Source organism: Peromyscus maniculatus, chromosome 4 (genome assembly GCF_049852395.1).
Source record: "Peromyscus maniculatus bairdii isolate BWxNUB_F1_BW_parent chromosome 4, HU_Pman_BW_mat_3.1, whole genome shotgun sequence".
NCBI classification, from domain to species: Eukaryota; Metazoa; Chordata; class Mammalia; order Rodentia; family Cricetidae; genus Peromyscus; species Peromyscus maniculatus.
The window spans coordinates 89,037,999-89,050,824 of NC_134855.1; the positions used below are offsets into that span (position 1 = coordinate 89,037,999).

Here is a 12,826-nt window from a genome sequence, read left to right on the forward strand (position 1 = left end):
ACTTGTATTGTAATCTAAATATTGTATCTTTTACTTGATATGTACTGAACAATTTAAGTCAAAATGTAAAATCTATAAATTTTAAGGAAGTACATTTCTCAGCCCTTAAAAAAAAAACCACAAAGGAATAGAAGCAATTCAGTCTGACTATTTCTGTGGTTACTGCAAACTCATGAAGTATTGGGACAGAGCTGAATTCTTCTGATAGTCTTTGAAATGATTATCTGAGACGTTAGGTTTTTGTAAAGATCAGGAAAATATGAGTACAAAGTTTCAACACTTCAGTAAAGTGTAAAGTTTATTTATTTTACCAAAGATAGAAAACTGAGTTCATCAGTAATTCTGGAATATTTAATAACACATTTAATATACATTTGAGTGTGCTATACTGAACAAATACAGTTTTGGAAAAAATCTTTAACAATTTTATTATTTTCAGAATATTGCCATGCCAACAATACTTGCTTCTTCTACTTTACACATTATAGATGTTTCTTGATACACTTATGTAAGAAGTTCTATGAATCATATCTAATATATGATGGATAACAATCTTTCAATACTGAAATATGATTATTATAAGTAAAATATAAGATAGATTTTAGAGAAGTATTTGACATCAGTAATCTTTACATTTCAATATGAGTAAAATATTCACTGAAAAGAACAACATTGTTATTAAGAATTATTTTTTCTAAACTATCTGTTTGGTATATCTGTAGAATATGTCCTATGACAACTCACTACCTGCTCTCCCACTTCAGTGGGATCAGTGTACACGTCTGATGTTTAAATGTTAAATCTGATTTCAGGATAGTGGTCCTTAAGATGTTCACAATTTCCTTATTTTTTCAAATCAGGTTAAATGTAGACTCAACCAGCTATTGTCTCTGTATGAATGCTGTATGAAGATACAGCTCTATGAATGTGGTGCAAGGGGGCCTATCTACCACATATGTCTGTTGTAAAAATGTAGGGAGAGGCAAGGAGGAATAGAAGAAATTTATCCTGAGCTGAGTCACACATGCATATAATTCAGCAACATTTTGATCCCTGTATAAGAGGATCTGTAACATATCCTTTGTAAACTGATATATAGATGTCATAGATACAAATAGAGATAGGGAGAGAGAGAGAGAGACAGGCAGACACACACAGAGACACACACATATGCACACAAGAGAGAGGTTGTTAAAAAGTAGATAATCCATGTTTTTATCTGCCATAGCAACTCCTCCAATTGTTTCAGATTGTTTAATATTTGTCAATAGAAATATTGTTGGTTGTCAGTTCCTATAATCAAAGAAAGCAAAATATTTGTTAGAATCATTCAGTCTCACCAATTTAATATTCACTTACAGGTAAGCTTCAATATTTTGAGTCCTTATTTTATATATTGCATATAAACATCTTCTCTACATTTCCAAGTTTCCTTCCAAAAATGTCTATATCCTATCCAGTGTTGTTCTTTTAAATCTCCCCTTTTCATGATAATTCATTTTAACCCTGTACCATTGGGTTCACTTGCTAAGCACATTCTGATATTTTTCTCATTGAAATACATAGATCAATCTTTCAATTTCTTATAAAAACACCCAGAGAAATATGTCCTGTATTAAGCAATGTTAGAGTAAACCTCATATATGTCTACTATGCTCACAGAGGCCCATTAAAATTTTGAGTTTAATATTTTATATAAAAACTACTATTTTACCCAGGATACTAAATATGAGGACATTAAATTATGAAGTGAATAGCAATGTGACTAGTCTTTAAGAATCTATGGAATCCTGAAATCCTTTGTGGTTTTGCTACTTTCACATGAAAATAGAAAATATTTAGTCAACATAAATAATGTTCAGAAAGAAGCAAATGGAAAGCAGTAAAGATAGTAAATATTAGCAAAAATATTACAGAAAAAAACAAGCACTGGAGCAAGCCACAAGGAACAAGACAAGGGAAATTGTCGAAAAGGAATACCAAATAGAAATCTCCATAGAGATATTTATCAAAATACCCTCAAGCTTTGTGTGGTGTTGCCCTTTAATCCCAGAAGTCAAGAGGAAGAGGCAAGTGGACTTCTGGGTGTTCGTGGCCAACCTGTTATACCAGGCCAGTCAGGGATATTCTCCCCCAAAAACAGTTCTTTAAATGGATGTTAATTACAACAAATGTAAGGTCTAAAACAGATATTCGTTTCTGGTATACTAATTGTTTTCATGGAATAGTCTTATGTTATATATATTAAGATTCTGGTTCTAAGACATGTGTAAGTGAACTCTCCTCTACCTCATCTCATGGTAAAAGTAAGATAATAGCTAAATATTGGGATATAGTTGGTCCTCTAAGCAGAATTTTATTTGATACATGGGTTAAAATAGTACTAAATATAACTTTCTGAATTGCCCTCATATGACCTGCATCTTGATGCTAGTACTAAGGTAAATATAGGAAAGAGAAAGGAGAATATATCATGGAGCCAGATAGGCTGATAGTCAACTCATGTATCTGTTCCTTTATAATTTGTGATGATAGGCTTTTCATAAGAGAGAGGACCACCAAACTCTCCAAATGATTGAATAATATTGTAACTGAAATTCTAAAAGGTCTTATTAAATATGAAACACAAAGCCAAATGCAGAGTTAAAACCCAAAAGATCAGAGCACTAACAAAGACTTTAGCTTACCAGTTGCTGCCGTCCTTCCCCTGAGAGAGACCATCTCCTGTCTGACCCATCTTTTTATTGCCTTTCTGTTCTACCTTCTCATTGGCTTTTAACCCAACCACATGATTTCCTTATCACTGCCTGTCTATACAGACCTCCAGGTCTCTATGGTTCATACTGAGATTAAAGGGTCTGGTCACCACTTGACTGTGTCCTTGAACACACAGAGACTCTGCCTGCCATGTGCTTGGATTAAGAATGCGTGCCACCACAGCTGGACTTCTGCTAAATGGCTTGCTTTTAGCTTTCTCCCCCAGGCAACTTTATTTATTAACATGCAAATAAAATCACATTTCAGCACAAATAAAATATCACCATATAATATTATAATGACAATCACTTTAAATAAAACTAAAAATGGTTGTTTTATAATCACATGTACTGTCTCATACTCAGCATCAAAGAAAGAGGAACTTTTAATTCATCTCATGTCTATTCACGCTATATTATCGATACTATATTAGTTTAGGGATATTAAGAAACAATCTATAGAATGAGCATATATGGGGCTGGAGAGATGGCTCAGAGGTTAAGAGCACTGACTGCTCTTCCAGAGGTCCTGAGTTCAATTCCCAGCAACCACATGGTGGCTCACAACCATCTGTAACAAGATCTGGTGCCCTCTTCTGGCCTGCAGCCATACATGCTGTATACATAATAAATAAATAAATAAATAAATAAATAAATAAATAAATAAATAAATAAATAAATCTTAAAAAAAAAGAATGAGCATATATACATATGTATGGTATCTCACAACCACATAAATTTTGTAATAATTTTACTAGGTTTGAAAATTTAAAACAAAGATTATTAAATGAGTTTGGGATTTCAGAAAGTTAATCTGAAAAGGCTTTTATTTGTTAAGAATAGTTTCAAAATGCAAGTGACAGATTCATTGTGATAGAAATTAAAATGTGTATTCTTTGGTGTTTGTGTGGAATATTTTGCAGCTAACTGTTAAGTCTTCTTGATGTGTGCTTCACTTAATTCTGATGCTTCTCTCTTTATTGTTGGTCCAGATGATCTATCAATTAGATATAGTAGCATACTAAAAATCACTCATGGGTCAATGCTAGACTGTGTCTTTAAATCTAGTAGTACCTTTTTTAAAATGAATTTTGGTGCAACAAAGTATGGTGCATGTATATTTAGGATGGTTGACAGTTCTATTAGATGGAATGAAGTGTATCTTTTTATTTCTTCTAATTAATTTTAGTTAGAAGTTTCTTTTGTCAGATATTGGGATAGACAGTTGTACCTGGTTACTTCCTGGTCCTGTTTAATCAGAGTATTTTTCCATACATTTACACTATCATTAAAGTGTCTATCATTCAAGATAAGATGCATTTCTCATAGATAACAAATAAATGGATTTTGTTTCTTGATCCATTCAGTCAGCCCACATGTTTTGGTTGCAGAATTGACGCCATCAATAGTTAAAGTTACTATTGAAATTTGTGCATGTTACTGGCAGGAATTGTGTTGTTTATTTTCAGTGTTGTTGTTTTTGTGTCCTCAGTACCTTGTGTTTTAGCAATTATGTCTTTGTGTTTTTTTTTTTCCAAAAAAGTAGATGCTTTTAAAAGTTGTAGACAATTAATAATGAGGATGTTATGAATGTTTACACCTTATATATTTCATTCACTGTCTGTAACAACACTAGTTAATACAGCAAAATAAGGGAAAGCCAGTTACTGTTTAAAATTTATTTCAAAAATCTATTAATTTGAATTAAGTTCATACATTTTGGCAACATATCTTGCTTTATTTGCTTCTCTATCTATAATTCTATTGGGACTCTTGATGCATCTGAAAAAAAGTCAGATGTTATTTTTTTGTTTTTTGTTTTTTTGAGACAGGGTTTCTCTGTGTAGCTTTGCGCCTTTCCTGGAACTCACTTGGTGGCCCAGGCTGGCCTCGAACTCACAGAGATCCTCCTGGCTCTGCCTCCCGAGTGCTGGGATTAAAGGCGTGCACCACCACCGCCCAGCATCAGATGTTATTTATAACCTTTATGTTAATTAAATAATTCTAGCTCTGTGGCAGAAGAGTGTGCTTACAACCACAGATTATATCCTCAATTCTCAGCACCAAATATGTTTTTTCAGTGATCAGACAATGATTCTTTATACACAGAACCCAAAAGATGTATCTCCTCATGTCAGGTACAAAACTTGTAATTGCAAAGTCATAACATCTAGTGGGGACAAAACAAAACTATGCAATGGCTCCTAGTGCATAGGACACATCATCTTGGAATTAAGCTGGAACATGAAACCTAAAAATAAGATTCATCAAAATGTTGCACAGCCAAGCTAAAAGTTGCTTAGAAAGTGAGCCAAAGCATGTCAAGGCATATGTAGACGTATTGCGGGAATCATCCTTTTCATTCATGTCTGTTCATTTATGCATCTATGTATCTATGTGTTCATTTTGTGTGTGTCTGTATCTGGGTGTACACATATCATGGATCATTTGTCTAGGTCAGTTGACAATTGGTTTGACAATTTTTTCTCTCCTTTCACATGTCGGCTTTGAAGATTGAATAGAGTCAACAGGCTTCACAACACGGGTCTCTACACACTGAGCCACCTTGTCTGTTCAGGAATGATCATTTCCTAAACAGCAATTTACATTCATATTTTAAATGCACTTAAAATGTTTAAATCCACTCACTTTTATATAAAATTTGTAAATGATATCTCATTGAAATAAGAACACCAGGAACTTTCCAAGTTTATAAAATTTCTAATTTTGTTTTTTCTCTCTCTCTCTTGTTCCATGTAGTGAGTATGTGTGTGTGTGTGTGTGTGTGTGTGTGTGTGTGTGTGTGTGTGTGTACATGTGTACTAATAATGTACGGGGTGGCACTCATCAGTGCATGTACTCCTGTAGGGGTAGCTTACTTCCACTATCTTTCTCTCTCTTTTCTACTTTATATTTTTTTAAACAAGGTTCCACACTGAACCTAGAGCTCACAGTTTTTTCAAGACTAGCCTGACTGAGAACCACAGGATGCCCCTGTCTCCACCCATTCTCCATCACTACAGTGACAGCCATTATGCCAAACTTTTAGGTGGGTACTGGGGATCTGAACTCATGCCCTTGCACCACACATTAGCACAGTTTCCCAGTGGAGCCCTCTCTCTAATCCCTCTACTTTTCTTCTTTATCATGATTCGCTCTTGTCTTAACTTAGGAGGTGTCAACTGTAAAGCCTAATAGTTAACCAAGTTAAAAACAAGAACTGCACCAGAACTGTACAATGGAAAGCATAGCTAACCATTCCTAGGCAGTCTTCCAGCCCCTGGTTTTTCATGGAGAGTTTGAAGAAGATGCTGTCAGGTTTTCTTTCCGGAGGAGACTTATTCTGGGTCCTGGGATGTTATCAAAATTGCCAGCAGAAGAGCTCTCAGTGAACAGCCTCAAGCTTTGTGCATTTCCTGTAGATCTGCTGTGCTGCATTTCCATGTGAAGCTTTGTCCTGCTCTTCTCTAAATTCTCGTTACTCCTGCAAAGATTGTAAAGGGTAAAATCTAAAGCTGCAACTTCCTACTGAAGGTCTATTACATTACTTGCATTTTAACAGTAATGCCATGAAACTAAATGAAATTTTCATGGAAATGGCATGCTAACAGTGAAGGTGCTTCTGTGTGTACCATTTGTGGGTATGCATTTGTGGGTATGAAATTTTTCCAAAGATAGTTCATGTGATTCTAGATGTATTCCAAATATGAAACTAGATTTTTTTTTAAAAAAGGGATGGGTATAGGTATCAATGATGTGCATCTTGACCAATAAGACTCCTTCTATCTAGACTAAACATGTTTATAATGTTCTTCATGATATTATAGGAATACATAATGAAATATGTAAAGAGTAACATAAGGTCCTGGATGTTCACTTTCTTGATTAGAGGGATTTATTACATGAAAATTTGTTATAACATCATGATGTCATGCTTAAACATATTCATTTGACAAGCTAATATGAAACATCTAGAAGTATGTGGATTTCACTATTATACCATTCTGTCCTTTGGACAAGATATGACTTTTGCCCTCTTAAACTCTTAGAAGATGTAATTATCTGCACTAGAATTGTTAAACACGAGGCCCCTTATTTTCATATGGAGTTGGGGCCTCATGAGTTCTTTCTTCTCCCTGAGAACATATAGACAATCATTGCACAAAGAGAAAGAATCTTCTTTTGTGGTTGTTTTAGTTCCTTGTAAGTTCCCCGTATTACTATAAGAGTTCACCCCAGCTCATTTAAGTTACCCCAGTTCCACTCACTGCCCTACAAAGTGGAATGGTCATCTGTGTGTCATCACTGCAGTCCTCATGCCTTCCAAGAAGAGGTCATACAGTATTTGTAAACTGGTTAGTAGATTTTACAAAATCACCTTTTGAGAACATTTGCAAAGAATTGCTTTCCCTTATGTGCACCTCATGTATTACCTGAGTATAATTAAACATTTGGCTACAACACCTCAATCAAAGAAACTTCTTGTGGTGATAATCTAATTGTACTGAATTATTATTTTGATTGTATGTTAATAAATAAAGTTGTCTGGGAGTCAGAGCTATTAGAGCCATAGCAAGAGTGTGGCGGTGGTGGCACACGCCTTTAATCCCATAGATATCTGTGTGTTCAGGGTCAGAGCTATTAGAGCCATAGCAAGAGTGTGGCGGTGGTGGCACACGCCTTTAATCCCATAAGATCTCTGTGTGTTCAGGGATACAGCCAGCATTGGAGACATATGCCTTTAAGACCTAGGGGGCTGTACATTCAGACAGTGACGAGGCAGTCATGTGTTTGGGTTTACAACCAATGAGAAGGCAGAACAACATACTTTAAAAAAACGAACCGACAGGAAGTAGGTCTCTTTTCGCGAAGCTGGGACAGCAGGAGGAAGGGTGAGATTTTAGCTCTGAGCTCTGACTTCTCGGCTCTCTCTTTTACATTGTTTCTGTGTTTCTTATTTAATAAGACGGTTGGTTACATCTACATCTGGCGCCCAACGTGACAAGAATCCATTAAAAACCGCTTGGCTTGACGGCAGGTCCGCTTTCCCGCAAGGGCGGCAGGCGGTGGCAGGCGGCGGAGGAAGCGGCAGGAAGCGGCCGGCGTCTTAGTCCGAGCTGCCGGCGTCCTAGTCCGAGCTGCCGGCTTCCTAGTCCGGGTAGCAACTTCTAGCCCGGGCCTAGGTCTGTGAGCAGCTTGCCTAAAGCCGGTGCTACAAACAACTCAGACCTGCCCTGCCGAACAGGGCCCTGCCTGTAAAGCCAACACACGTGGTCAGAGCTTAAGGAAGCCAGACCCAAGCCTTGACTCGGCACAAGAGGGAACACGTGGCTGCATTTAAGCTTTAGCTGGCTACGCTTTCTTGTGTGTTCTCTCTTTCCTCTCTCTCTCTCTCTCTCTCTCTCTCTCTCTCTCTCTCTCTCTCTCTGGATTTACACCTGGGACACTAGGTGGCTGCTTTGAAAATCCCCTCGGATTTCTACTGTTCTACGCAGATTTGGTAAGTCATAATATATCAGATATTTTAAAGGAAACTATCTAAAAGAGAATTTTTTCCACATTAAAAAACAAATGGGTTTTATGTGTACATTGGAAGAAAATTGGTTTTTGTTCGAAATTTTAGGCAGTCTGGCAATGGAACAACTATATAATATTAGTATTGGTGGAATTATGCACCTTATCACTATAATAATCCACATTTTAATATTTAAAAAGATAGTCAATTTAAGTGCCAGGATAACAGCTTTAGAAGAACTTGTTAAACCTGTAAAAATTCAGACAGAAGAAATTAACAGTGAAGTTGTTTCAAGTCGGGATCATAAGGTTGCAGAAAGAAAGCCTGTTTTCACACAGTCACCCTTAATTTATCCTGTAACAGTACAGCAGATGCCTGATCAAATGGCTACACAAAATACTTGGGCTCCAATTGAAATGTTGGATTTAAAAAGGTTTAAGGAGGCAATAGTATCTTATGGCATGCATTCCCCATATGTAAAGCAAATGTTAAACACTTGGTCAACATATAATAGGATAGTACCACAGGACTGGAGGGACATCGCACAAGGTGTTCTGGAACCCAGCCAGAGACTTCAATTTCTGACTTGGTTTAAGGAGGAGGCTAAAAACATAGAAAAACAATGGAGGGATAAAGGAGTACAAGTTTGCCAGGATCAGCTTATGGGCGAAGGCCAATATGCTTCAGCACAAGCACAATGTTTATATGATGTCCAAACCCTAATTTTATGTCGAACGGCAGCCTTGAATGCATGGGACAAAGTTGAGGAACCAGGAAAAAAATCTGAGTCATTTACAAAGGTGAAGCAAGGCCCAAAAGAGTCTTTTACAGATTTTTTACAAAGACTGGCTTCAGCAGTAAAGAGAACGGTCTCGGATTCAGAAGCTGGTAAGGCAATAATTGAATCTTTGGCCTTTGAGAATGCGAATGCAGCATGCAAAAGAATAATCAGGCCATTAAGGGCAAGATCTGCACCTATGGAAGATTGGATTAGAGAAACAATTAATGTTGAAGCTGATGAGCATGATGATACATGGGTAGGAGAAGTAATTTCAAAAGGTTTGAGGAGTGTTAGATGTTTTGGATGTGGAAAGCAAGGACATTTGAAAAGGGACTGTAGACAGGTCATTTCCAGAAACAATGTTTCTTCAAGGAACAATGGCAACAGAATGCCCCTTCCTTCTGGAGTATGCAGAAGGTGTGGTAAGGGAAAACACTGGACCAACGAATGTAGATCAACAAAGGACAGACAGGGTAATCCTTTGCCTCAGTCTTCGGGAAACTCCCAGAGGGGCCTCAGGCAGGCCCCCAGTGCAAATCCAGTTCAAACCTTTCCGGCAGCCATAGAGGAAATGCCTGCTCTGGAGAGCGATTAAATAACCAAATGCCTATTGGAATAAATCATGCTGGTCAGGATGATGAAACAGAGAGAATAGAAAATTCAGGAGAAAACATAAAGAAAATTTTTTGGCAAACTTCTATTAATGAACAAAGACCAAAATTAACAATAAAAATAAATGGTGTTTTGTTGTCTGGTCTGGTAGACACAGGTGCGGACGTTACCATAATTGCACCAGAATTTTGGCATCCAACTTGGCCTCTTCAGGAGGTAAACGTTCAACTGTTAGGAATTGGGATATTATCTGGAGTGAAACAGAGTGCAAGATGGCTCGAATGTATAGGTCCAGAAGGACAGAGAGGAAAATTAAAACCATATGTGGCTAACATAACTATGAACCTGTGGGGTCGAGACTTGTTGCAACAATGGAATACTCAGATTAACATCCCTCCAATCTCAGAAACAAATCATAAACTAGCACATGTTACTGAGAGAAATATTAGAAGATATTGTTCTAATGAGTGGTCACCAGCCATCCATATTATACAAGAACAGGGCACAATAACTGGTGATCTTCCAAAGACACCAACAGCTCTACCTTTAAAATGGTTAACAGACAAGCCTGTATGGGTCCAGCAATGGCCTTTAACAACAGAGAAACTCCAGGCTTTAGAAGAGCTGGTAGAAGAACAGTTAAATGCTCAGCATATTGAAGAATCAACCAGCCCTTGGAATTCTCCTGTATTTGTTATTAAAAAGAAATCTGGTAAATGGAGAATGGTAACAGACCTTAGGGCAATTAACAAAGTAATTCAGCCAATGGGTTCTCTACAATCTGGGATGCCTTTGCCTACTCTGTTACCAAAAGGATGGCCTCTCATAGTTATTGATTTAAAAGACTGTTTCTTTTCAATACCCTTACAAGAAAAAGACAGAGAAAGATTTGCTTTTACAGTGCCTACTTATAATAATTCTCAACCGGTTAAAAGATTTCAATGGAGGGTCCTCCCACAGGGAATGTTGAATAGCCCAACTCTGTGCCAATATTTTGTACAACAGCCATTGGAAGTGATACGTAAAAAATTTCCTAAATCTATAATTTATCATTATATGGACGATATTTTACTAGCTGACTCAAATGCAGATACTTTAGAAATAATGTTTGAAGAAGTAAAGAAAATTTTGCCTCGCTGGGGATTACAAATTGCTCCTGAAAAGATACAAAGAGGAGATTCTATTAATTATTTAGGATATAAAATAGAGCTACAAAAAATTAGACCCCAAAAGGTGCAAATTCGGAGAGATAGACTACAGACTCTTAATGACTTTCAAAGATTATTTGGAGATATTTCTCATCTATGAACTATTGTTGGGGTAAAAAATGATGAACTGACTAATTTGTTCAAAACCTTAGAAGGTGACAAGGACTTAAATAGTCCAAGAGAATTATCACCTGAAGCTGAGAAAGAATTAGCCTTGGTAGAAAAGAAAGTGCATGAAGGACACGTGAATCGTATTGATCCAAAGCTGGATTGCATTTTGGTTATCTTACCTTCTAGGCGTTCTCCTACTGGAATATTAATGCAGAGGGAAGATATTATATTGGAATGGATATTTTTACCAAATAAACCAAATAAAAAATTAAAAACTTATGTGGAAAAAATCTCTGACTTGATTTACAAAGGAAAACTGAGACTTCGTCAATTAGCAGGCATAGACCCAGCAGAAATTGTCGTACCATTAACTAAGGAGGACATTGAAAAATTATGGACAGAAAGTGAACCTTGGCAAAGAGCTTGCAGTAATTTTTTGGGAGAAATTAACAGCAAATATCCCAAAAGCAATAGAATTGATCTTATAAAGAGAGCTGATTGGATCTTGCCTCGAATTGTACGGCAAAAACCCATATCTGGAGTTCGTACATTTTATACAGATGCCAACAAAGAAGGAAAGGCAGGTTACAAATCAGAAAATTTAAGTAAAGTGGTTCAAAGTCCGTATAATTCAGTTCAAAAATCAGAATTGTATGCTATTCTGTTGGTATTAATGGATTTTTCAGAACCTCTCAACATAGTAACTGACTCTCAGTATGCTGAAAGAGTGGTGTTACATATTGAGACTGCAGAATTTATCCCTGATGCTTCAGAATTAACTTCACTATTTATTCAATTACAAGATACAATCAGGAAAAGGAATCATCCTTTATATATAACTCACATTCGATCCCATACTGGTCTGCCAGGCCCTCTAGCACAAGGCAATGATGAGATTGATAAATTATTGATAGGAAATGTGCTGGAGGCCTCAGAATTTCATAAAAAACATCACGTCAATAGTAAAGGTTTAAAAAGGGATTTTTCCATAACCTGGCAACAAGCCAAAGAAATAGTAAAGAAATGTCCTACTTGTTCCTTCTACAATCAGACGCCATTACCAGCAGGATGTAACCCAAAGGGTACTCAGAGAAATGAAATCTGGCAGATGGACGTGTTTCACTTTGCAGAATTTGGAAAATTGAAATATGTACACCACACTATCGATACTTATTCAGGATTTCAATGGGCAACTGCTTTGAGTTCTGAAAAAGCTGATTCTGTAATCACTCATTTGCTAGAAGTTATGGCCATCATGGGTATACCTGCACAAATCAAAACTGACAATGCTCCATCATATGTCTCTGTTAAAATGAAACAGTTTTTTGCTTATTACAATATAAAGCATATTACAGGCATACCACATAATCCTACAGGTCAAGCAGTTATAGAAAGATCAAACAGAACTCTAAAGGATATGCTAAATAAACAGAAATGGGTAACAAAAACCCCCAGAAATAGACTGCATAATGCTCTTCTAACTTTGAATTTTCTGAATGCCAATGAGAAAGGAACAACAGCTGCAGAGAGACATTGGATAATAGAAAAAACTACAGAATTAAATCAGCCTATATACTTTAAGGATGTGCTGACCTCAGAATGGAAACCAGGGTATGTATTACATTGGGGACGTGGTTTTGCTTTTGTTTCTACAGGAGAAGATAAGCTGTGGGTACCATCAAAATTGATAAAGGTTCGATTTGAACAAGAGAGACCTCTTAATTAGAGGAGGTGATAGTTCATCAACCAGCATGAACATCCAATTTAAACTAACTTGTATCAATAAAACATGCCTTTTCATTTCATCAGATAATAACTTGCCAAAAAGGAACATCCCCAAAAT

The 12,826-nt window shown here is 36.6% G+C and overlaps 1 protein-coding gene across 1 annotated transcript in view; it reads right to left on the reverse strand.

Annotated features, from left to right (window-relative positions):
* Positions 1–282: 282 nt before the first annotated feature.
* The window catches only part of LOC107400459 (uncharacterized), a 32,230-nt gene continuing 19,686 nt past the window's right edge, over positions 283–12,826 (reverse strand). Inside the window, exons 7-8 of the mRNA XM_076570291.1 lie at positions 6,013–6,240; positions 283–1,293 (exon numbers count right to left, since the gene is read on the reverse strand). The gene's annotated coding sequence lies outside the window, so the exon portion shown is untranslated. The remainder of the gene's footprint in view (positions 1,294–6,012; positions 6,241–12,826) is intronic.